The sequence below is a fragment of the Bos taurus genome, chromosome 16, assembly GCF_002263795.3.
Source record: "Bos taurus isolate L1 Dominette 01449 registration number 42190680 breed Hereford chromosome 16, ARS-UCD2.0, whole genome shotgun sequence".
Classification (NCBI taxonomy): Eukaryota; Metazoa; Chordata; class Mammalia; order Artiodactyla; family Bovidae; genus Bos; species Bos taurus.
The window spans coordinates 8,486,265-8,513,070 of NC_037343.1; positions in this window are offsets into that span (position 1 = coordinate 8,486,265).

The following is a 26,806-nucleotide window of genomic DNA, read 5'->3' on the forward strand; positions in this document are numbered from 1 at the left end:
ATTAAAATAAAATTTTTCACTTGATAAAATCTCATTGTATAAGGTCATGGTCATTTGTTTCCAACTCTTTTCCATTTATGGACTATAGCCCACCAGGCTACTCTGTCTATGGAATTCTCCAAACAAATATACTGGAGTGGGTAGCCATTCCCTTCTCTAGGACATCTTCCTGACCCAAGGATCAAACTTGGGTCTCCCGCATTGCAGTCAGATTCTTTAACATTTGAACCACTAGGCAAGCCCCAAAATCACATTAACATAATTATTTTGGTAAGAATTAAGATAAACTAGTTTTGAAACTGGAGCTGTTCATTCTCTGCCATTTTCTGCTCAATGTTTTTCCATTGGGCCAAAAGTTAAGAATCTGGAGACAAACAATTCCAAGGAGCCTATATTCATATATTTTAATCTATTATTTTATATTTGTAACAATAGTGAGAATCCTAGATGGTCAGTTAGACGAGTTATATTTCAACAAAAAATATAATTGAAAATTCCACTTCTACCTTTTGAAGGATGAAGATCATGTTATTCCTTAGAACTGAAGAACAAGATAACATGATTTTTATAACCCCTAAATATTTAGGGCTTAATTGTTGATTGGGCAGATCAATTTTTAACCTCTATAGCACATTTGAAAAGTTGGAATATTTCTATACAGTTACTTAAATGTATACATAGGACTAAAAAAAAAGAAACAATCATCATAATATCTAAATTTTTAAAAAATAGTGCAACTCACAAGAAACAAAGCTAGTGGAGGAGATGGAATTCCAGTTGAGCTACTTCAAATTCTGGAAGATGATGCTGTAAAAGTGCTGCACTCAATATCCCAGCAAATTTGGAAAACTCAGCAGTGGCCACAGGACTGGTAAAGGTCAGTTTTCATTTCAATCCCAAAGAAAGGCAATGCCAAAGAATGCTCAAACTACCGCACAATTGCACTCATCTCACACGCTAGTAAAATAATGCTCAAAATTCTCCAAGCCAGGCTTCAGCAATATGTGAACTGTGAACTTCCAGATGTTCGAGCTGGTTTTAGAAAAGGCAGAGGAACCAGAGATCAAATTGCCAACATCTGCTGGATCATCAAAAAAGCAAGAGAGCTCCAGAAAAACATCTATTTCTGCTTTATTGACTATGCCAAAGCCTTTGAGTGTGTGGATCACAATAAATTGTAGAAAACTCTGAAAGAGAGGGGAATACCTGACCATCTGACCTGCCTGTTGAGAAACCTATATGCAGGTCAGGAAGCAGCAGTTAGAACTGGACATAGAACAACAGACTGGTTCCAAATAGGAAAAGGAGTATGTCAAGGCTGTATATTGTCACCTTGCTTATTTAACTTGTATGCAGAGTACATCATGAGAAATGATGGGCTGGAAGAAACACAAGCTGGAATCAAGCTTGCCAGGCGAAATATCAATAACCTCAGATATGCAGATAACACAACCCTTATGGCAGAAAGTGAAGAAGAACTAAAGAGCCTATTGATGAAAGTGAAAGAGGAGAGTGAAAAAGTTGGCTTAAAGCTCAACATTCAGAAAACTAAGATCGTGGCATCAGATCCCATCACTTCATGGGAATTAGATGGGGAAACAGTGGAAATTTTATTTTGTGGGGGCTCCAAAATCACTGCAGATGGTGATTGTAGCCATGAAATTAAAAGATGCTTTCTCCTTGGAAGCTAAGTTATGACCAACCTAGATAGCATATTCAGAAGCAGAGACATTACTTTGCCAACAAAGGTCCGTCTAGTCAAGGCTATGGTTTTTCCAGTGGTCATATATGGATGTGAGAGTTGGACTGTGAAGAAAGCTGAGCGCTGAAGAATTGATGCCTTTGAACTGTGGTGTTGAAGAAGACTCTTGAGAGTCCCTTGGCCTGCAAGGAGATCCAGCAAGTCCATTCTAAAGGAGATCAGTCCTGGGATTTCTTTGGAAGTACTGATGCTACAGCTGAAACTCCAGTACTTTGGCCACCTCATGCAGAGTTGACTCATTGGAAAAGACTCTGATGCTGGGAGGGATTGGGAGCAGGAGGAGAAGGGGACGACAGAGGATGAGATGGCTGGATGGCATCACTGACTCAATGGACATGACTCTCAGTGAACTCCAGGAGTTGGTGATGGACAGGGAAGCCTGGCGTGCTGCAATTTATGGGGTCACAAAGAGTCGGACATTACTGAACAACTGAACTGAACTGAACAACTATTAATACCAATAATGATTACTAAATACCAATGGTGATGTCAATATCTTTCCATGAATATAGTCCTTTCATACAGTCATCAACTTTTTTTTTTTTTTTGACTAGCAACACATTAACTTTTCATCGAATCATAGAAAGATGATTTTAGGGAAAAAACCCTAACAAGAGCAACTCTCTGGCAAATTTTTAAAATATTAGCTTATTCTTTACCTACTTTTATTCAAAAGTACTATGGTAAGTCATCAAGCATACAATTAGATGATAAATGTTAGGTGGTATCTGCCATATATTGTTCAGTTGCTGACTGTTTTGTGAATATATTGTTTCAGTTCAGTTCAGTCACTCAGTCGTGTCCGGCTCTTTGCGACCCCATGAATTACAGCATGCCAGGCCTCCCTGTCCATCACCAACTCCCGGAGGTCACTCATACTCATGTTCATCGAGTCAGTGATGTCATCTAACCATCTCATCCTTTGTCATCCCCTTCTCCTCCTTCCCACAAACCCTCCCAGCATCAGAGTCTTTTCCAATGAGTCAACTCTTCACATGAGGTGGCCAAAGTATTGGAGTTTCAGCTTTAGCATCAGTTCTTCCAAAAAACACCCAGGACTGATCTCCTTCAGAATGGACTGGTTGGCTCTCCTTGCAGGCCAAGGGACTCTCAAGAGTCTTCTCCAACACCACAGTTCAAAAGCATCAATTCTTCAGCGCTCAGCTTTCTTCACAGTCCTACTCTCACATCCATACATGACCACTGGAAAAACTATAGCCTTGACTAGATGGACCTTTAGTCATTGTTTAAACTGTATTTTTTGCATTTCCTTTGTGTCAGTGTTGAGAAATAGCATCAGAAGTAAGTATTTTGTTTCTCTCTTTTCTTAAATGATAAAATATACTAAGTCATTAAAGGAAAAGAATATTAAAGATTAAACTCAATATTTCAATTTTAAAAGAAAACAATTAAGCTGAAATGTTTTTATATGCTCTCTTTCAAGTTTATTTATACTTCCGTAATATGATTGCAAATTAATGTTACCTATTTGTATTCAAATTATGTTTCTGTATTAATCCAATTGCATATTTTACTGTGTGGGGTCATTGCCAGTTGGTCACTTACTGGCTGTCAATTATCAGTCCTCAAGGGATGTGTCACCTTCAGTAAAATCAGGGTCTTGATATAAAACAAAACTTTGGTTTGCTTTTTAAATAGGCTGGACCCCTTAGAAACAGTTATGGGAACAAGAGGACCTGAGATGGATTTCTTCTGATACATTTATATTCCTGAAGCCTTGATTTATCTTAGTGTAATTTGCTTTTTTATTTTATTTTCCATTTTATTCATATAGATTATGTTAAATAATTGTCATTATGACCTTAGCAATTAACACAAACTCCCAAACATAAATAGAATTAAAGAAATCTTGCAAACATATTTTCAACTTTAAAAATTGTATTTTGAATGTGAAAACAATGGTACAATTCAGCCCACTGTGGAATACAATCACAAGTGTAAACCTTTTGTGTCGAAATTACCAACCAAATTACGAGTCTATTTTTTAACTCGTTGAAATTCAGAGAGAAGCTCTAGGTTATCAAAATTCTCAAAATTTTGACAGAATGACTGGTGTATTCTCTATGATTTAAAGCCATATAATCAACATAAACTGTTTATTACATTACTCTGAACATTCTACATTATTTAAGGTTTAATAAGCTCTTGCTCTGTTATTTTGTTTTTCTATATATTGATTCCTTTGGCGTTTACAAAATAAGTACTAAGGAAGCTTCTCTTTGGGATGTAAGAATATTTTAGCTGCTTTCCAATCTTTTTCACATAATGGTACATAGACAATCAACATTTGTTTAGCATGAAGTTGCTCAGCGGTTACAGCTACCATGGCTGCCTGCTGGTGATGCAAATTGAAATTCTAGTTTGATGTAGAACTAGATGTGAACTCATCTTAGAGTTTTTATGTTTTATTTATTAGAATATGTTTTGTAATGCTTTTAGAAGTTACAAATGAGATTAAACTTATATTCCTAAAATATTTCATTTGTACCAGTATTTGACTTGACCTGATTTCATTTTATTTATAATGCACTGGCAGACATTATTTCAGGAAGTATTTGAGGAACATGTCACAGGCCAAATTGCTTCACCTTGCTTCTCCTAAAGGCATTCTCGAGTGTGACTCCAGACCTAGTCCACAGTGGTAGAAACACTAGTTAATTGTCACACCATGTCCCAGAAAGGAGTTTTCATTTGGTTAAAAATTATATACCTTCATGTTTGAAAGTGGAGTTAATTTTTTGAATGTAGATTTTGGCTCTGTTGGTTTTCCATGTTGATTCATATGTTATGCACTTTTTATTCAGATGTCAAGCTTTACTATCTCCTCTTTTCTCTAACTTACCATTTCAGATGCAGAAAATCAAGGGTTTGTCTCATTTATGAATTTTTGTAGACAACTGAAAGTTTACCTTAACTTTCTTCATGTAATTGCTTTCTTTCTCATAGTTACTATTCTAGGTCTTAAAACCCTCCAGGTTCTCTTTGTAAACTAAGCTTCTTCTCTCTAATTTGCTGGAAAGTTTGAGTTTTCCAATGTAAGTATCTGCCCAAAATCCTTTTATGAAGAAAAGCTCTAACTGCACTTTAGATATTAAAATATATTTATCCTTGAAATTCCAATTTTTTCTTCTACAATTTGTACTTTCCAACTTTTCTCTCTCTTTCTCTAAACCTTCAAATTTGTTCAAGTTTCCTCAAATGTCAAAAACCTTTTCCCTTTTATTCTATTTTTTTTATTATTTCACTATCCCTGTTAAATTCTCAGAAGAGTTAATATATGACTTCCATTCTATTTCTTATCCATGTCTCCCAGTTTTTCCTCACTCTTTAAACAATTTTATTGTTACTAAAAATATATTTTAGCCAAAATCATTGGCATTTTAAATCAGTTGTAATTTGTTTAAACATTATAGATACTTTAACTAGGTTCACTATCTCTTACATCTTAAAATTCTCTTGTCTGTTTTCATTTTACAAATTACTCTTGTTACCCTGGTTTATTTCTTTTCCTCCTCTTTTTTTCTGTTCAGTTCTTGCCTATAACAACTCATTTTATTTAAAAAATTATTTTAAGTCCTTATTGATTTTTTTATAATATTGCTTCCATTTTATATTTTGTTTTTTGTTTTTTTTTTTTTTGGCCCTAAGGCATTTGAGAACCTAGCTCCCAGGCCACGAATTGAATCCACATCCCCCGCATTGGAAGACAAAGTTTCAACCTCTGGACCACCTAGGAAGTCCCAATAACAACTTATTTTAGATACAACTACCGGTGATCGACCATCTGAAAGCTTGTCTCTAATCTCCTGTCCTGCAATTGGGTCTATAACTCAGGACATCAAGGAGAGGCAAGGATTTACTTCCTATCCTAGGATGGGGCTTCATCTTTGGATTCCAGAAAGCACACCATAATCTAAGTGTGGGCTAAAGAATGTTCAAACTACTGCACAATTGCACTCATCTCACATGATAGTAAAGTAATGTTCAAAATTATCCAAGCCAGGCTTCAACAGTACATGAACCATGAACATCCAGATGTTCAAGCTGGATTTAGAAAAAGCAGAGGAACCAGAGATCAAATTGCCAACATCCCTTGGATCATTGAAAACGCAAGAGAGTTCCTGAAAAATATCTACTTCTGCTTTATTGACTACAACAAAGCCTTTGTGGATCACAACAAACGAAAATTCTTAAAGAGATAGGAATACCAGACCACCTTACCTGCCTCCTGAAAAATGTGTATGCAGGTCAAGAAGCATCAGTTAGAACTGGAAGAAAAGACTGGCTTCAAATTGGGAAAAAGTTTGTCAAGGCTATATATTGTCACCTTGCATATCTAACTTATATGTGGAATACATCATGTGAAATGCTGGACTGGATGAAGCACAAGCTGGAATCAAGATTGCTGGGAGAAATATCAATAACCTCAGATATGCAGATGACACTACCCTTATGGCAGAAAGTGAAGAAGAATTAAAGAACCTCTTGATGAAGGTGAAAGAGAAGAATGAAAAAGTTGGCTTAAAACTCAACATTCAGAAAACAAAGATCATGGCATACGGTCCCATCACTTCATGGCAAATAGATGGGGAAATTATGGAAACAGTGACTGACTTTATTTTTCTGGGCTCCAAAATCACTGCAGATGGTGACTGCAGCCATGAAATTAAAAGACACATGCTCCTTGGAAGAAAAGTTATGACCAACATAGACAGCATATTGAAAAGCAGAGGCATTACTTTGTCAACAAATGTCCGTCTAGTCAAAGCTATGGTTTTCCAGTGATCATGTATGTATGTGACAGTTGGACTGTGAAGAAAGCTGAGCACTGAAGAATTGATGCTTTTGAAGTGTGGTGTTGGAGAAGACTCTTGAGAGTCCCTTGGACTGCAAGGAGATCCAACTAGTTGATCCTAAAAGAAATCAGTCCTGAATTTTCATTGGAAGGACTGATGCTGAAACTGAAGCTCCAATATTTTGGCCACCTGATACGAAGAACTGACTCATTGGAAAAGCCCCTGATGCTGGGAAAGATTGAAGGTAGGAGAAGAAGGGGATGACAGAGGATGAGATGGTTGGATGGCATAACTGACTCGATGGACATGAGTTTGCCTAAACTCCAGGAGTTGGTGATGGACAGGGAAGCCTGGCATGCTGCAGTCCATGGATTGCAAAGAGTTGGACATCACTGAGTGACTGAACTGAACTGAACTGAACTGAAGTTTCACTGCAGATTGTTTCCCCAAGAGTGTTAATCTTGGTCTCTTCCCAATGCTGAACACTTTCTTATTTAATCCACACAGCAAGCTAATATGGCAGATGAAGTTATTCACATTTGTAAATGAGCAGAGGTTTAGACACTTAACTCGATAAAATAAAAACTTAGAAAGTAGCAGACCTGGATTTGAATTTAATTACATTCTGACAACAGAGCCTCTTCTTTAAAAAAAAAAAGTCATTAGATTTCACTGAAGCAGCCTCTGCCAATTTCTGGCCACTTCCCACTTTTCCACCACCTGCTTTGAGGTCTTAAAATGCTTTGTATGAAATATGAGAACAGACAGTTGAACCAAAACCAAGCCTTTACCAAAGCTATGTGTATAGTCTTCCCTCTTTTTCTGCACATGACCTTGGAACACTGGTTGAATCTTGTAGTTTCAGTCATTACTTCGAGGTTGATGGAGGGCACGTTTGTGTTTTCTGAGGTCACTGTTCTAATTCATAAACATAAAGAACAAGCTCATTATTGGCCAGATCTCCCCACCCCCATTTTATCTCCCATAATTATAGACATTTCCTGAGCACCGCCATGCCAGTGTCCAGCACAGCCGATGAGAAAGACCTGAAACACGGCCAGCACATAATGAAAAGACAGACACATATAATTTGGCAAGCAGGGAGGCAGGGGGCCCTCCTGCTCTCCATGCCAGGAAGACAAAATTGCTCTTTTCAGCCCGCACTTTTATTGGCAGAAGTCACATGAGATCACTAGGAAATAGCTGTACTGGGGAGTTTGATCAGCACATCATAAAGAGGGAGTAAAATTAAGACCCTGCTGTTGATCAGGAACATCTTGCTTTGTTTCCATGGGGATGGATGCAGGGGCAGGCAGTGAAGAGAAGCAGAGAGCAGGGTCCCACCCCAAGCATGTCCTTGTAAGCATGCTTACTAGGCCAATCACGAGGGCACAGTTAGTCGCACCCTTGAGTTATGGGGCAGGTTCTGTTCTCTGCTCCGCCAGGCTGCAACACCACAGGGCTGCAGATGCACTCACCTAGGTGCTTGGAATGAGTCAGCAAACACGCAAGAAAAATTTCTCAGTAAATGGATGTGAACTTTTCATGCCTATTCTGGGATTTAATGACTTCTTGGTGGATATGCTGTATCCAAATTCTTTTCCCTTCAAGATCTTGCATAATACATACAGATTAATGATCATTTTCCTTGTATGACTCATATAGTGAATTTTTGATGCCTGCCATACCAAGTCAATTTCTTGTTTCTGAATTTTATTTTTTTAATTTAATTTTATTTTATTTTTTAACTTTACAATATTGTATTGGTTTTGCCATATATCAAAATGAATCTGCCACAGGTATACATGTGTTCCCCATCCTGAACCCTCCTCCCTCCCCATATCATCCCTCTGGGTCGTCCCAGTGCATCAGCCCCAAGCATCCAGTATTGTGCATCGAACCTGGACTGGTGACTCATTTCATATATGATATTATACATGTTTCAATGCCATTCTCCCAAATTATCCCACCCTCTCCCTCTCCCACAGAGTCCAAAAGACTGTTCTATAGATCTTAGACTCTCCTATGTTCTAGTCATTCTTTATGTTTCTTCTGTCTCTGTGCTTAGAAGAATCATTTATTCAAATATTTTGCCTGACCAAATAAGCACTGGACTTGGAACCACATAATCTATGCTTAAAGTTGTCTCCTGCTTTGATTAGCTGTGTGTGAACTTGGGTTGTTCTCTATGCATAGCAGAGTGGAAATTAAGTAGGGAGGTTATTATTATCACTTCACTAATTAGAAAAATATCGGTAATGTGTTAAGTGAATTGTTCGTAGTTAATGGGAAATAATTCTATGAGGCAAGATGCATAGACTAACATAGATCTTTTCTTATCATTTTTCACTGCTGCATTATTTTTGAGTGGATGACTCTGCTTCAGAAAATGTTTGCATCAGTACACTTAAATTTATAAATAAAAAAAAATAGTAAGTATTCCAGTGATTTGGATAAACACCTTATTATATTTTCAAATATAGATATATTCACTAACCTGAAATGCATTGTAATCCATACACATACATACACCATGAATCTGAGCTGATACATAATTTTCTTTTACTTTCCTCTTATTTTTACTTTCCTCTTATAAAATTTTTACCCTTGAATACTTTTATTGATTTATTGTTTTATTCCTTTTTCTAATATTTCCTAGCTCTACTCATTCTTGTCTTGTTTATTTTCAACCCTAGGAAAGCATTTCTTACTTGCATTATGCACTTACTTTAACTTAAGAGTCGCACTGGCACACCTAGTAAAAAGAAGTTATTTAAATGCATCCAATCTGTTTGATTTAACTACATAGACCTGGCTTTCTGTTCACTTAATGACTTAAACTGCATGCACATCATTCTTTCACTTTGCTCTGCCACAGGAAATAAATTAAGCCTTTACTCACAGCTTCTTAGTGCATGGCTGCTGGAGTTTACAAAATCAGAACTTAATGTAAAATTATAAAGCTGATCTGAGTCCTTCCCGTTTTCAGACAGGAGTGATAATTTCTAAGCCTTAATATACTTGGATCAATAATACCGTTTTGTATAGATTCTTTACATAAGAATATGAATATTCATGGAAGCTTAACTCAGCAACAGTGTCCCATGGGTACTTCTCGTTATGACTCTAGGTATCAGGATCTTTGTTGTTGCAGAGGTACAGGCAGCAGCAGCTGAAGCATTTTGTAGGATCCCAGTGAGCTGTTTTCAGGAGTGTGGATCTCAGCATGAACTGCTCTTCCTCCACACAAGTAACCACGTAATCTACCTCTGTGGTACCCACGGTGTCAGCATTTTCCCCGAATACTCTTTGCAACAGAGATTGATGTCTATTTTAGATACACAACTAATGGTCATGGGATAAGTATCTTTCCCTGAATTTAGTGTCAGTCATGCCCTTTATTGGAATCTAGATGCACAGTTCAATAGAAATCACATAGAGAAGTCTGAGACCTGTGACACAGAGCCCCAGCTCCATCCTCTTGTCCGTAAATGCCAAAGATTGAAACTTCTGACTTAGATTGGTGAAACCCAGACAGAAGCATGAGAGGACTAAACAAATGCAATGTAAAACTGTGCAGCTCAAAGCAAACACTTGACAGTGGGCAGTGACACAACTCAGCAAGGATGCTTATCACTAGGTGGTATAGCCAGTTAGCAAGCTAGAGTCACAAAGAAAAAAAAAAGAGCCTCCATTCGGCCATCATGGCCTGAATACCCTGTTTGCTGTGCTAATTGTTACAACTCTTAGAGCCCTTTCTGACTACCCAGGCTGAAAATTTAAGTGCTTACTGAACCCACATGAATAAATTCTGCTTGATTCAGCTTAATCTTCCACCATTAACCCATACCCTTAATATCCATACATGCTCTTCAGACATTGGTCTATAAAAATTTAAAAACTGAAGTGTCTCTTTTGAAATGTAACTTCATAAACGTGTGATAAAAAATAAAATAAGTAACATATTAAAAGAAGCAGAAGATATTAAGAAGAGATGGCAAGAATACACAGAAGAACTGTACAAAAAAGATATTCACGACCCAGATAATCACAATGGTGTGAAAACTCACCTAGAGCCAGACATCCCAGAATGTGACATCAAATGAGCCTTAGAAAGCATCACTATGAACAAAGCTAGTGGAGCTGATGGAATTCCAGTTGAGCTATTTCAAATCCTGGAAGATGATGCTGTGAAACTGCTGCACTCAATATGCCAGCAAATTTGGAAAACTCAGCAGTGGCCACAGGACTGGAAAAGGTAAGTTTTCATTCCAATCCTAAAGAAAGGCAATGCCAAGGAATGCTTAAACTACTGCACAATTGCACTCATCTCACACACTAGTAAAGTAATGCTCAAAATTCTCCAAGCCAGGCTTCAGCAATATGTGAACCGTGAACTTCCTGATGTTCCAGCTGGTTTTAGAAAAAGCAGAGGAACCAGAGATCAAACTGCCAACATCTGCTGCATCATCAAAAAAGCAAGAGAGTTCCAGAAAAACATCTATTGCTGCTTTATTGACTATGGCAAAGCCTTTGACTGCGTAGATCACAAGAAACTGTGGAAAATTCTGAAAGAGATGGGAATACCAGACCAACTGACCTGTCTCTTGAGAAACCTAAATGCAGGGCAGGAAGCAACAGTTAGAACTGGACATGGAACAACAGACTGGTTCCAAATAGGAAAAGGAGTATGTCAAGGCTGTATATTGTTACCCTGCTTATTTAACTTATATGCAGAATATATCATAAGAAACACTGGGCTGGAAGAAGCACAAGCTGGATTTCAAGATTGCTGGGAGAAATATCAATAACCTCAGATATGCAGATGACATCACCCTTATAGCAGAAAGTGAAGAGAAACTCAAAAGCCTGTTGATGAAAGTGAAAGTGGAGAGTGAAAAAGTTGGCTTAAAGCTCAGCATTCAGAAAAGGAAGATCATGGCATCTGGTCTCATCACTTCATGGGAAATAGATGGGGAAACACTGGAAACAGTGTCAGACTTTATTTTTGGGGGCTCCAAAATCACTGCAGAAGGTGATTGCAGCCATGAAATTAAAAGACGCTTACTCCTTGGAAGGAAAGTTATGACCAACCTAGATAGCATATTCAAAAGCAGAGACATTACTTTGCCAACAAAGATCCGTCTAATTAAGGCTATGGTTTTTCCAGTGGTCATGTTTGGAGGTGAGAGTTGGACTGTGAAGAAAGCTGAGGGCCGAAAAATTGATACTTTTGAACTGTGGTGTTGGAGAAGACTCTTGAGGTTCCCTTGGACTGCAAGGAGATCCAGCCAGTCCATTCTGAAGGAGATCAGCCCTAGGACTTCTTTGCAAGAAATGATGCTAAAGCTGAAACTCCAGTACTTTGGCCACCTCATGTGAAGAGTTGACTCATTGGAAAAGAATCTGATGCTGGGAGAGATTGAGGGCAAGAGGAGAAGGGGACGACAGAGAATGAGATGGCTGGATGGCATCACGAACTCGATGGACGTGAGTTTGAGTGAACTCCGGTTGTTGGTGAAGGACAGGAAGGCCTTGCGTGCTGCAGTTCATGGGGTCACAAAGAGTCGGACATGACTTAGCGACTGAACTGAACTGAACATATATGCTGCCTAAGTCTGCATATTTATTAATCATTTTATGAGGTTCCTAGGAAAATAACGCAACCAATGAAAATAAAGTCATAATTATTTCTCAGGTTTTTTTTTTATGAATTGAGTTGAGGTATGTAAATTAATGAAATTAAAATAATTAATTTATAATATCTTAATAATTTATGGTTAATTAAAATATCAATCAAATTAATATTTAGTCTAATAAAATTAATTTGTGTTTTAAGGGAAGAAATCTGCCATATCTAGTTAGTAATTACATGATAACTATAATCAAGATTTAAACACAGAAGTAAAAAGTATGGTTTTCTGGGCTTAAAGCACTAGGAAAGGCATAGACTAATTGAAACACTGTATACTATTTGCTTCTGAATGACAGCATTGAAAGCTCAAGGGAAAAAAAAAATCAGTGACCAATATGAGAAATAATAATGAGATAATGAATTAGCTGGGTTTCAGATTTCATAGAGAGCAAAGAAAGCAGAGATTTAGTTAAACACATGCCTACCCTACACATATACATTGAAACCAGATCACAAAGATGCGTGAATATATAACTTAATGTGTACATTTAGAACACATAAATAACCAAAAAAGAGTTTTAAATGATAAGTAGAAAAGTAACTGACTAGGTTTGATTTCTCTTTTACAGATAATAACAGAAAGGTGTTACATATGACAGAGAGGGACAGGGCAGAGAGAGACAGACAGAAAGGAAGCAGGGCTCAGGGATTAGGGGATGGGAAGGAAGAGGAAAAAACATGTTCTGACCATGGTGGAAAACAAGTAACATAAGTCTGGAGATTATGCAATGTTATCTTTAAGTAGAGAATCTGAAATTGTTTTTCACTTAGACATAGAATTAAACAGTGACTTTTGAAGCTATTGGATTGCAGTGGTGAGTTAATAGCTAACAGAGATTCTAAGTACTACTAGTAAACTTCTTAGAATAATAAAAGGTACCCAAGAGAACATGTAGATGAATCACCTTATTTCTAGATACGGATGAAGTGAAACTATTGGAACAATGATCATTATTCCATCAAATTATTAGAAAATATATTATTTGAACCTGAATTCTTCAGTAATTATTTGGCTTTAGAATTTATTATTTTAAGAAAAAATAATAAATAAGAAAATATGAAAGAAAAGAAAACAAAAAATAAGAAAAAATGCTACTATTTTCTTGAAAGTTTTTGTTTATTTTTGCTATGAAAGCCAAGATAAGAATCAAATAAGATCAGATCAGTCACTCAGTCATGTCCAACTCTTTGCAACCCCATGAATCGCAGCACGCCAGGCCTCCCTGTCCGTCACCAACCCCCGGAGTTCACTCAGAATCACGTCCATCGAGTCAGTGATGCCATCCAGCCATCTCATCCTCTGTCATCCCCTTCTCCTCTTGCCCCCAATCCCTCCCAGCATCAGAGTCTTTTCCAATGAGTCAACTCTTCGCATGAGGTGGCCAAAGTACTGGAGTTTCAGCTTTAGCATCATTTCTTGCAAAGAAGTCCCAGGGCTGATCTCCTTCAGAATGGACTGGTTGGATCTCCTTGCAGTCCAAGGGACTCTCAAGAGTCTTCTCCAACACCACAGTTCAAAGGCATCAATTATTCGACGCTCAGCCTTCTTCACAGTCCAACTCTCACATCCATACATGACCACAGGAAAAACCATAGCCTTGACTAGGCAGACCTCTGTTGGCAAAGTAATGTCTCTGCTTTTGAATATGCTATCCAGGTTAGTCATAACTTTCCTTCCAAGGAGTAAGCGTCTTTTAATTTCACGGCTGCAATCACCATCTGCAGTGATGTTGGAGCCCAGAAAAATAAAGTGTGACACTGTTTCCACTGTTTCCCCATCTATTTCCCATGAAGTGGTGGGACCGGATGCCATGATCTTCGTTTTCTGAATGTTGAGCTTTAAGACAACTTTTCACTCTCCACTTCCACTTTCATCAAGAGGCTTTTGAGTTCCTCTTCACTTTCTGCCATAAGGGTGGTGTCATATGCATATCTTAGGTTATTGAGATTTCTCCCAGCAACCTTGATTCCAGCTTGTGTTTCTTCCAGTCCAGTGTTTCTAATGATGTACTCTGCATATAAGTTAAATAAACAGGGTGACAATATACAGCCTTGATGAAATCCTTTTCCTATTTGGAACCAGTCTGTTGTTCCATGTCCAGTTCTAACTGTTGCTTCCTGACCTGCATACAAATTTCTCAAGAGGCAGATCAGGTGGTCTGGTATTCCCATCACTTTCAGAATTTTCCACAGTTTATTGTGATCCACACAGTCAAAGGCTTTGGCATAGTCAATAAAGCAGAAATAGATGCTTTTCTGGAACTCTCTTGCTTTTCCTATGATCCAGCAGATGTTGGCAATTTGATCTCTGGTTCATCTGCCTTTTCTAAAACCAGCTTGAACATCAGAAAGTTCACGGTTCACATATTGCTGAAGCCTAGCTTGGAGAATTTTGAGCATTACTTTACTAGCGTGTGAGATGAGTGCAAATGTATGGTAGTTTGAGCATTCCTTGGCATTGCCTTTCTTTGGGATTGGAATGAAAACTGACCTTTACCAGTCCTGTGGCCACTGCTGAGTTTTCCAAATTTGCTGGCATATTGAGTGTAGCACTTTCACAGCATCATCTTTCAGGATTTGAAATAGCTCAACTGGAATTCCATCACCTCCACTAGCTTTGTTCGTAGTGATGCTTTTAAGGCCCACTTGACTTCACATTCCAGGATGTCTGGTCTAGGTGAGTGATCACACCATCGTGATTATCCAGGTCGTGAAGATCTTTTTTGTACAGTTCTTCTGTGTATTCTTGCCATCTCTTCTTAATATCTTCTGCTTCTGTTAGGTCCACACCATTTCTGTCTTTTATTGAGCCCATCTTTGCATGAAATGTTCCTTTGGTATCTCTGATTTTCTTGAAGAGATCCTTAGTCTTTCCCATTCTGTTGTTTTCCTCTATTTCTTTGCACTGATCGCTGAAGAAGGCTTTCTTATCTCTTCTTGCTATTTTTTGGAACTCTGCATTCAGATGCTTATATCTTTCCGTTTCTCCTTTGCCTTTTGCTTCTCTTCTTTTCACAGCTATTTGTAAGGCCTCCCCAGACAGCCATTTTGCTTTTTTGCGTTTCTTTTCCATGGGGATGGTCTTGATCCCTGTCTCCTGTACAATGTCACGAATCTCATTCCATAGTTCATCAGGCACTCTGTCTATCAGATCTAGGCCCTTAAATCTATTTCTCACTTCCACTGTATAATCATAAGGGATTTGATTTAAGTCATACCTGAATGGTCTAGTGGTTTTCCCTACTTTCTTCAATTTAAGTCTGAATTTGGCAATAAGGATTTCATGGTCTGAGCCACAGTCAGCTCCTGGTCTTTTTTTGCTGACTGTATAGAGCTTCTCCATCTTTGGCTGCAAAGAATATAATCAGTCTGGTTTCGGTGTTGACTATCTGGTGATGTCCATGTATAGAGTCTTCTCTTGTGTTGTTGGAAGAGGGTTATTTTCAAGAATCTCAGTTTTTTTGCTTAAAGTAATGAAGCATTGCCCTGATGTGATTAAAAATATAACCTGGCATTTGATTCCAAATACAGCAGCTTTTAATACTGTAATATTGCTTATTCTTTACTTATTTCTAATTCTGAAAATACATCTAAATACTATGTAACTATTTTCTATTTTTTCTTAGACTCAAAACTGAGTCTTTTTTGAAAACTGGAAAGACACCTTTCTGGGGATTTTTACTAGTAAAAAAAAATATTCATAGCTAGAATGAATAGCTAGAGCCACTAGCTATGGTGCTTATGGTTTTAAATTTTGATGATCTTTCAAATATATGATAATATAACCTTTCTATAAAGGAAAACCTTTTATAGGAATCCTTTCATAAAGTGTTCAACTAACACATCTCCAGTGATTTCATTTTCCTCTGTTTTTTTCTTTAGCATCAATTAAGAATGTCTTCAATCATAAATTAGCTAGCACAGTTTAAGTCTATTATCAAAGCTGTAAAACTATTCTTAAGGGAGTCATGAACCCAGATTGCTAACCCTCAGTCTCAAACTACCCGGTGAATTGCTTTATTTTAAAATATCACTTTGTTCCACAGATGCTCAGTAAACTATGACATGAATAACTGTTCAATAAAAAATTGAGAGACAGTTGCATTGTATCACCTATGAGTGTGTGTATGTGTAAAGTGTAGAAAAGAATGTTTACTATACCTTGGGAATTTCACACTTTATACTTTTCTGGAAGTTAAAATAATTAAGCAGTTTCAGATAAGAGACATCTCATTTATAAAGTCTTCATTATTATAAAGGTATAACTTTTTGCTTTTTCAACCATATGATGTTATAAATATTTGGAAAATAATATAACTTTTATAAAGATAAATTTATCATTTTAAATGAAAATTGTTGGAGTAGCCATGTGAACATGTCATTTCCTTATTGAACTATATAAATATATTTCTAGAATCATTCCATATAAAATATGTGCCTTAGTCTGTTTGTACTGCTGTAACAAAATAGCACAGGCTGGGTAGTTATAAACAACCAAAATCTATCTCTCACGGTTTGGAAACCATCAGTCTAGGATAAGGGTGGAAGCACCTTTAAGTGATGGTCCTGTTTTGATTACAGAACTTTCTTTGCATCCTTATATGGTGGAAGGAGTTAAAGATCACTTTGTTAGTTGCTCAGTCATGTCTGACTATTTGTGACCCCATGGACTGTACCCTGTTAGGCTCCTCTGTCCACAGGATTTTCCATGGGGTTAGAATTTCATCATATGAGTTTTGAGGGTACACAAACATTCAGATCAGACCATGACATTACTGAAGGCAAGAATACTGAAGTGGGTTGCCATTTCCTCCTCCAGGGGATCTTCCCAACCCAGGGATCAAACTCATGTCTCCTGCTTTTCAGGCAGATTCTTTGTCTTCTGAGCCACCAGAGAAGCCCTAGAGATCTCCTTTAAAGGGAACTAATCCCATTGATAATGACTCCACCCTCATGACCTAATCGCACCCCAAAGACTACATCTAAAAATATGCTTTGGGGTTAGAATTTCAATATATGAATTTTGAGGGGACACAAGCATACAGATAAGACCATTACAACATGTAAATATATTTTTATTCTCACAGACATCACTGTTAAATCTTGTTTTTTAAGTTAATAATTATGTGAGGCTTCTGACAATTAAAGTACTAATAATAAGTCAAGCCACAGTTCTCCCATTATACATAGAAATAGTGAAAGATGATTCATAGAAGCAAAACAATAAATCTCCTCTTTGACTTAAATACTATTCTGTTTCTAATATTCTATAAACTTTAACCAAAGAAACTTTTTTCTCCAAGAATTTGTTTATAGTACATTGATTTCGTATAAAATATAGTCACTGATAGAGAAAATTACACCAAAATATGTCATACCTGTCTTTTTCACACTTTTGATTTTATATAGCTCCTCCTAATTATTTATTTTTATTTTCTCCATCTTTGTGTAAGATTATGAACCATAATATTAACTAATATTTATTGAGCATTTACTGAGACAGGCACTCTGTTATTTACCTCTCATGCATCATCTCCTAGATTTGCTTGGAAAAACATTGTGAGCAAAGAAAGAATATAATTATCATTTTTCAGATAGGAAACTGGATTTAACTTAGAGAGTTTAAATTACATAATCAGGAATACAGAACAGGTAAGAGTATTTAAACCCAGCTCTATCTGATGCCAGTATACTTGTTTTTAAGCACGCTATAACTCTGACTTTAAGTTCAGGAAAAGGCCCTACATGAATCATGACCCTGTATCCTAGCACCACTCTATTTACTATTTCCAGTTGGTCATGATGTCATGTTAGGAACACAATAGTTACAACCAGGTGATGAAATGGCTATGGGAAACTATTTTTATAAATAGATCTTCTTTTAAAATACAAAAGCACATGCACCTGTACATCCCGCAAACACATATTTAGTACCCAGTAATAGAAAAATTTCATGTTTATTACCAAAGACTGATATTGTGGATCATCATCCTTACTAGGATATATTAATATGATATATAGGAGATTACAGATGACATGTTTTCTTTATTGATGTTTTATATGAATTGACACAGTATTTCTATGAGGTAGAAAGTATCATTATTCTTATTTTACACAGTGTTTACACAGTTTTATTACAGGCACAAAGCTAGAAAATATCCAAAATATCATTCAAATTTGTGATTCTTTTTACTAGATCCTATTGGAAGGAGGGAAGAAATGAATGCAAATTCCAAACATGCAAATAGCAATCTCTGTGTCATGAGTTTAGATTTCCTAAAATTAATCCCCAAATCCTCCTAATTCCCATTTTCATTCAGTTCAGTTCAGTTCAGTTGCTCAGTTGTATCTGACTCTTTGCGACCCCATGAATCGCAGCATGCCAGGCCTCCCTGTCTATCACCAACTCCCGGAGTTCAACCAGAACAACAAACACTATATGAATTTCTATTGACTACCATGCACATTCACATTCTTCCTTATTCTGATAATTGCATCCCAAATTATTTTGCACTTTTATCTCCATGGCTCATTCCTATAAGCTGCCTTTCCCTTGAGAAGAGCCATATATACTTACTCTCTCCTTTAACCCAGATATTGTAATCTTTTCTTATCTCTCTCTATAGACAAGTTGACCTTTAGAAAAGTATTTAAATTTAAAATATATTCCTTAGCCCCTTCACTCAGTTCAGTTCAGTCGCTCAGTCATGTCCGACTCTTTGCGACCCCATGAATCGCAGCATGCCAGGCCTTCCTGTCCATCACCAACTCCCGGAGTTAACCCAGACTCATGTCCATCGAGTCAGTGATGCCACCCAGCCATCTCATCCTCTGTCATCCCCTTCTCCTCCTGCCCCCAATCCCTCCCAGCATCAGAGTCTTTTCCAATGAGTCAACTCTTAGCATGAGGTGGCCAAAGTACTGCAGTTTCAGCTTTAACATCATTTCTTCCAAAGAAATCCAAGGGCTGATCTCCTTCAGAATGGACTGGTTGGATCTCCTTGCAGTCCAAGGGACTCTCAAGAGTCTTCTCCAACACCACAGTTCAAAAGCATCAATTCTTCGATGCTCAGCCTTCTTCACAGTCCAACTCTCGCATCCATACATGACCATAGGAAAAACCATAGCCTTGACTAGGCGGATCTTTGTTGGCAAAGTAATATCTCTGCTTTTGAATATGCTATCCAGGTTAGTCATAACTTTCCTTCCAAGGCATAAGTGTCTTAATTTCATGGCTGCAGTCACCATCTGCAGTGATTTTGGAGCCCAGAAAAATAAAGTCTGACACTGTTTCCACTGTTTCCCCATCTATTCCCCATGAAGTGATGGGACCAGATGCCATGATCTTCATTTTCTGAATGTTGAGCTTTAAGACAACTTTTTCACTCTCCACTTTCACTTTCATCAAGATGCTTTTTAGTCCCTCTTCACATTCTGCCATAAGAGTGGTGTCATCTGCATATCTGAGGCTATTGATATTTCTCCCAGCAAACTTGATTCCAGCTTGTGTTTCTTCCAGTCCAGCATTTCTCATGATATACTCTGCATATACATTAAATAAGCAGGGTGACAATATACAGCCATGACGTACTCCTTTTCCTATTTGGAACCAGTCTGTTGTTCCATGTCCAGTTCTAACTATTGCTTCCTGACCTGCATACAGATTTCTCAAGAGGCAGATCAGGTGGTCTGTTATGCCCATCTCTTTCAGAATTTTCTACAGTTTCTTGTGATCCACACAGTCAAAGGTTTTGGCATAGTCAATAAAGCAGAAATAGATGTTTTTTTCTGGAACTCTCTTGCTTTTTTGATGATCCAGCAGATGTTGGCAAATTGATCTCTGGTTCCTCTGCCTTTTCTAAAACCAGCTTGAACATCAGGAAGTTCACGGTTCATGTATTGCTGAAGCTTGGCTTGGATAATTTTGAGCATTATTTTACTAGAATGTGAGATGAGTGCAATTGTGCAGTATTTTGAGCATTCTTTGGCATTGCCTTTCTTTGGCATTAGAATGAAAACTGACCTTTTCCAGACCTGTGGCCACTGCTGAGTTTTCCAAATTTGCTGGCATATTGAGTGCAGCACTTTCACAGCATCATCTTTCAGGGCCAATTATAGTCTAATTAAAAAAAAAAAAAAAAACTCAAACTAAAAAGGAGAGAAATTGTCTCTAATTATGAAGCAATGAAGGTTAAACAAATTTTTTTGATACCACTCTTCTACAGTACTGCTTTGAAACAAATGTGAGTGAATATTTTTATTGAATTTAAGTGTGAGTTATTTTGATTTCATAGCTTGCTGCTCTGAATTGTGTGTAGGGCAATGACTGAACCTCTATAATTTATATGCACTTTAAAGGATCTTATTGGATCTGCCTCCTGACCTTACTTAAATTGGTTATTTAAATTCTATTACTTTGGAAGCCAGTGACATATTCCTGTTGTAGCTGAAGCTCAAACTTCCATCTACAGACTGGAAAGAGTGAGTTCATGAACACAACTTTTAAGCACAATAAAATGCAGGAAGTTTGTCTTTAGATGTGTATTCCTTAGAAAGTAAGGCTTTCTGCTTTGAACCATGTTTCATTTCACATGACTTCCTGGTATGAAAAGCACCAATTCTGAAACAGGAAACTTTTGTTTATATTAACCTTACCGAAAAAGTGTGGTGGGGTCCAGCTGTTCATCACTCAGAAGCCAATAAATAAGCCATACTGGCAGAAGGGAAAGTTTGCTTTATTTCAAATGCCAGAAACTGGGGAGAAGAGGGTGGTGGACGTCTGTCCAGTGGATGACTCCCCTTTCCCCTCCCCCCCCCACACTGGCAACAAGTGGGGATAGAGCTTTTATACACAGAAGGAGAGGTTACATGCAGAAACAGCATGGTCAGCTCTGACAGTCATCTTCAATTTGATCATCAGTCTGATTTAACATCATCTTGATTGTTTTAGGTACAGTTAATCTACAGTTACAGAGGCCATTTATTCCCATTTCTCTGAGGCCAATTCTTGGAATTGTTGAAGCTCATGTCCTGGTTTCAGTCTGATTCTGTAGTTAATTTACCTGGTGTTTTAGTGTCTATAAAACAGCTCAATGATATGGCTCAGAATATTATATATAGCCCTTAGGAAAGAACTAAAGGTCCTTGACTATGCTTCATGACTACATTATTATTATTATATGTATTATTTATTATTATTATATTAGTCTTACAAATAGCTGGGAAAAGAAAAGATGCAAAGGGGAAAAGGAAAGAGATGCCCATTTAAATACAGAGTTTCAAAGAATATCAAGGAGAGATAAGAAAGCCTTCCTCAGTGATCAGTGCAAAGAAATAGAGGAAAACAATAGAATGGGAAAGACTAGAGATCTCTTCAAGAAAATTAGAGATACCAAGGGAATTTTTCATGCAAAGATGGGCACAACAAAGGACAAAAATGGTATGGACCTAACAGAAGCAGAAGATGTTAAGAAGAGGTGGAAAGATTACACAGAAGAATGATACAAAATAGATATACATGACCCAGATAGCCACTATGGTGTGATCACTCACCTAGGCCCAGATATCCTGGAAACCAAAGTCAAGTGGGCCTTAGGAGGCATCACTACAAAGAAAGCTAGTGGAGGTGATGAAATTCCAGTTGAGTTATTTCAAATTCTAGAAGATGATACTGTGAAAGTGCTGCACTCAATATGTCAGCAAATTTGGAAAACTCAGCAGTGGCCACATAACTAGAAAAGGTCAGTTTTCATCCCAATCCCTAAGAAAGGCAATGCCAAGGAATGCTCAAAATACCACACAATTGCACTCATCTCACATGCTAGCAAAGTAATGCTCAAAATTCTCCAAGCCAGGCTTCAGCAGTACGTGAACCTTGAACTTCGAGATGTTCAAGCTGGATTTAGAAAAGGCAGAGGAACCAGAGATCACATTGCCAGCATCTGCTGGATCATTGAAAAAGCAAGAACGTTCCAGAAAAATATTTATTTCTGCTTTATTGACTATGCCAAAGCTTTTGATTGTGTGGATCACAACAAACTGAAAATTTCTGAAAGAGATGGGAATACCAGACCACCTGACCTGCCTCATGAGAAATCTATATGCAGGTCAAGAAACAAGGGTTAGAACCAGACATGGAAGAATAGACTGGTTCCAAATAGGGAAAGGAGTACATCAAGGTTGTATATTGTCACCCTGCTTATTAAACTTATATGCAGAGTACATCATAGAAATGCCAGGATGGATGAACCACAAGCTGGAATCAAGGTCACCTGGAGAAATATCAATAACCTCAGATATGCAGGTGACACTACCCTTATGGCAGAAAGCAAAGAAGAACTAAAAAGCCTCTTGATGAAAGTGAAAGAGGAGAGTGAAAAAGTTAGCTTGAAACTTAGCATCCAGAAAACAAAGATCATGGCATCCAGTCCCATCACTTCATGGCAAATATATGGGGAAACAATAGAAACAGTGAGAGACTTTATTTTGAGGGGCTCCAAAATCACTGCAGATAGTGACTGCAGCCATGAAATTAAAAGACGCTTGCTCCTTGGAAGAAAAGTTATGACCAACCTAGACAGCATATTAAGAAGCAGAGACATTACTTTGCCAACTATTTTCCATCTAGTCAAGGCTATTGTTTTTCCAATAGTCATATATGGATGTGAGAATTGAACTATAAAGAAAGCTGAGCATCAGTGAATTGATGCTTTTGAACTGTGGTATTGGAGAAGACTCTTAAGAATCCCTTAGACTGTAAGGAGATCAAAGCTGTCAATCCTAAAAGGAATCAGTCCTGAATATTCATTGGAAAGACTGATGCTGAACCTGAAACTGCAATATTTAGGCCACAGGATGCAAAGAACTGACTCACTGGAAAAGACCCTCTTGCTGGCAAAGACTGAAGGTGGAAGGAGAAGGAATGACAGAGGATGAGATGGTTGGATGGCCTCACTGACTCAATGGACATGAGTTCGAGTAAACTCTGGGAGTTGGTGATGGACTGGGAAACCTCGTGCACTGCAGTGCACGGGCTCACAAAGAATCGGACATGACTGAGTGACTGAATTGAACTCAACTGAAGTCTCCTTTGACTGTTTTCCTTTGTTTCTGTATTTTTCGCTTCTCTGATTAAACTTATTGACTAATGTTTTCCACAGACAAAAGGCAGGCAGAGGTCATGGTGAGAATGCAAGGACCATAATGTCTTGTTCCATTTCACTAAGGGCCTGTAATTAAAGGAAAGCTTTTCACTTTAAAATCAGATTTAGTAGTAAAAGAGTAGAGCAATATGGACTTTAGAAATTTGTTCATTGTTTTTCCTTCCTATGGAGAATAACCTAATGTAAGTTTTCTTTGTTATTCTAGAATATATTTGTGAAATATTAATATTTATAGTGTACTTTCTCTTAGAACAATTCCTGAAGTGTATTGTGATGTTTTATTCAAAATTATTTTTGAAGTAAATAATATGTGAATTAAACAAAATGTGCTTTTTGTTTTCCCCAGGGTCATATGAGCAAACAAAAAGAAAAGAATCACATTTTATAAAGTTCATGCCAATGCCTTCTTTAGAAAAAGCGATAATTTAAAACCTTAAAAATATTATTAACTCCCAAAATAAACCAGCTTTCATAACTCTTATTTAAATTTCATTTGGAATACTAGGAATAAACTGAGAAAAGTCCATTACATTAACTTCATTTGAATAAAGTTATAAAATAGCTAGTTCTTTTTGTTTTGGTTTTAAACAACTCTATGCTAGTTGTTGTTTGGTAACTTTGATACATAAAATATTAAATTATTTTTATAAAGAAACTTATACTGGAGTATGCAAGGGTATTGGTTCACATATAAATTCAAAAAAACACATTTTCTAATATTAGTATCATGAAATTATCAATAATAATTATCAATAAGTATCAATAATGATGATCTTGCTCTTTCTGTAGAAATTCTAATGAGATATATAATTATATCAAGATTTAGCAAAAAAAAATATGAATATAACTCTAGGCTATATGATTCCTAAAATATCTAATTGGCAATATTCACTTCTTTTAAAGTCTCAGCTATCCATTATTGTAGAAGAATTGGAAGACACCAAAGATGCTAAAGAGCAAGGTCACCACTGAAGTAACTACCGCAACTTGACATCCAGCGACCAGTCTGACCACCTGCTGCTGAAGAGGAAGAGCATGCAATGGGCCCAAAGGCTGGGCAGAAAAGGCCCCAAACATTCTGGGAGAACTGCAGAGAAAATGACCCAGCAGCGCCTGAACCTCTACAGGAGGTAAAAAAGACAAGAGCTTGCTGAACTTGTGAAAAACAGAATGAAACTCTTGTGTCTCTCTACAGTGGGATATGGTATGCTCTTTACAAGTATCGTATGATGTGGGCTTGTGATTTCTTTCCATTAGCTGCAACAGAGTGGGCTCTAATTTAGTAATTTAAGAATCGCTTTTTTGTTTCAAAGGTCAGTTTGAAGAGACTACTGACAGGTCTAACCTCCTAGAGACAATTATAAACATGATATTAAAAAGAGAGCATTGAAGATTTTAAGTATTTGCTCAGGTCTCTAGACACCATGCTGAACCCATTATAAGAATTATCTTAATTTTAATTTTCACAAAAACTCTTCCATTTTAGAGATAAGGAAGCTGAACAACTTGCTAATTAGCTTGTTAATAGCCTGACTGAGGTTTATATCCAGTTCTCTCTGGCTCCAAAGACTGTTTTACACACTGCTGCTGCTGCTAAGTCGCTTCAGTCCTGTCCGACTCTGTGCAACCCCATAGATGGCAGCCCACCACGCTCCCCCGTCCCTGGGAGTCTCCAGGCAAGAACACTGGAGTAGGTTGCCATTTCTTTCTCCAATGCATGAAAGTGAAAAGTGAAAGTGAAGTCACTCAGTCATGTTCAGCTCTTAGCGACACCATAGACTGCAGCCTACCAGGCTCCTCCGTCCATGGGATTTTCCAGACAAGAGTACTGGAGTGGGTTGCCCTCGCCTTCTCTGGTTTTACACACACATTCACACAAATTGCATCTCATTTGAGAAGCCTGGGATAAAATAAATTTGTGACATTGGTAAGCAGCTAAATTAATGAGCCACAAACGAACCAAAATGTTTCTATAAAGTTTGTTTAGTTAGTTGTGATTCAGAAACACAATCTTTAAAACCTTTAATCTGAAGCTCAAATAATGCTTGATCTCTTATAGGGCAGGTCTGTCTCAATGATTGTTATGCTATGTTGATATGTAATTGTAATATAGAAATATTGCATATTTGTTTAGTTGCTCAGTCATGACTGACTCTTTAGCAACCCCATGGACTGTAGCTCTCCAGGCTCCTCTGTCCATGGGATTTACGTGGCAAGAATACTGGAGTGGTTGCCATTTCCTAATCCAGGGTATCTTCCCGACCCAGGGATCAAACCCACATCTCCTGCACTGGCATGAAGATTCTTTCTTTACCATTGAGCCACCAGGGAAGCCACAAGCTCTATATTAGACACTTCTAATAACATAAAGATTATGAAAACAGGATTTGGGATCTAAACGTCAGGGACCTCTGAACTTCTCCACTATTCTTAATTCACAATAATTCATCCATTCAACAGATTTTGTTAGGGTGCCTTCTGAGTTCTAGGCACTGGGGATAATACAATGATCTGTTTAGATAAGACCTCTGCATTTATGGAATTTATATTTTATCTTCAGCCAGTAGCTTTGTTGTATTATTTAACTTCTCAAGGCTATTTTTTTAATTTGTGAAAATGAAATAATATTCCCTACATCATTGGGTTTGTTGTGAAGGACAAATGGGATAATGAATAATAATGTGCTTAGCCCAGAACTGGTATTCAGTTTATCCACAGATCTACTGTATGCCTAAGAACTGCATGTCTATCTGTGCTTTATATATAAAAATAGTATTTTTATTTCCCCACTTCAACAAACAAACAGTTTGCACCTTTGGGAGCAATGTTGTTTTCACTGTGAATACATGTTTGCTTTTTTTTTTTTTTTTTTTTTGAGGGAAAGGAAATGTCTTATTCTTTAATCTTTGTATTAACAACCAATGTGCACATTTCCTGACACATAAGAATTGAGTAACTGCATGTTGAATGCATGAACAGCCAGAGTGCTTACAGATGAGAAAACAGGGTTTCAAATATAGACTATTTCCTTGGATCACCCAATATAGTACACACTCGAGTAAGTGCTTTGACTTGTGACTTACGATTCCATATCTTTTTGTGTCTCCACCAGACCACTTATTTTTCCTACATTACTGTCAGTATTTTGTAGCATTTTACAGATTTTAAATGTTTTTAAGTGCTTTATAACAATGCATGAGGATTGATTTAACCATGAGTCATAATCTAATATTTCCTGAGTGGGTCTGGCCTCACTCAAGAGCATGAACAGGTTTCTTTTGATCTATTAGATATGAGACAGAAAGGAGAGGAAAGGGGAAAGTCAGAAGATGACTTTGGAGGGCTTTAGCTTGAGCAAGTAGTGCACAAC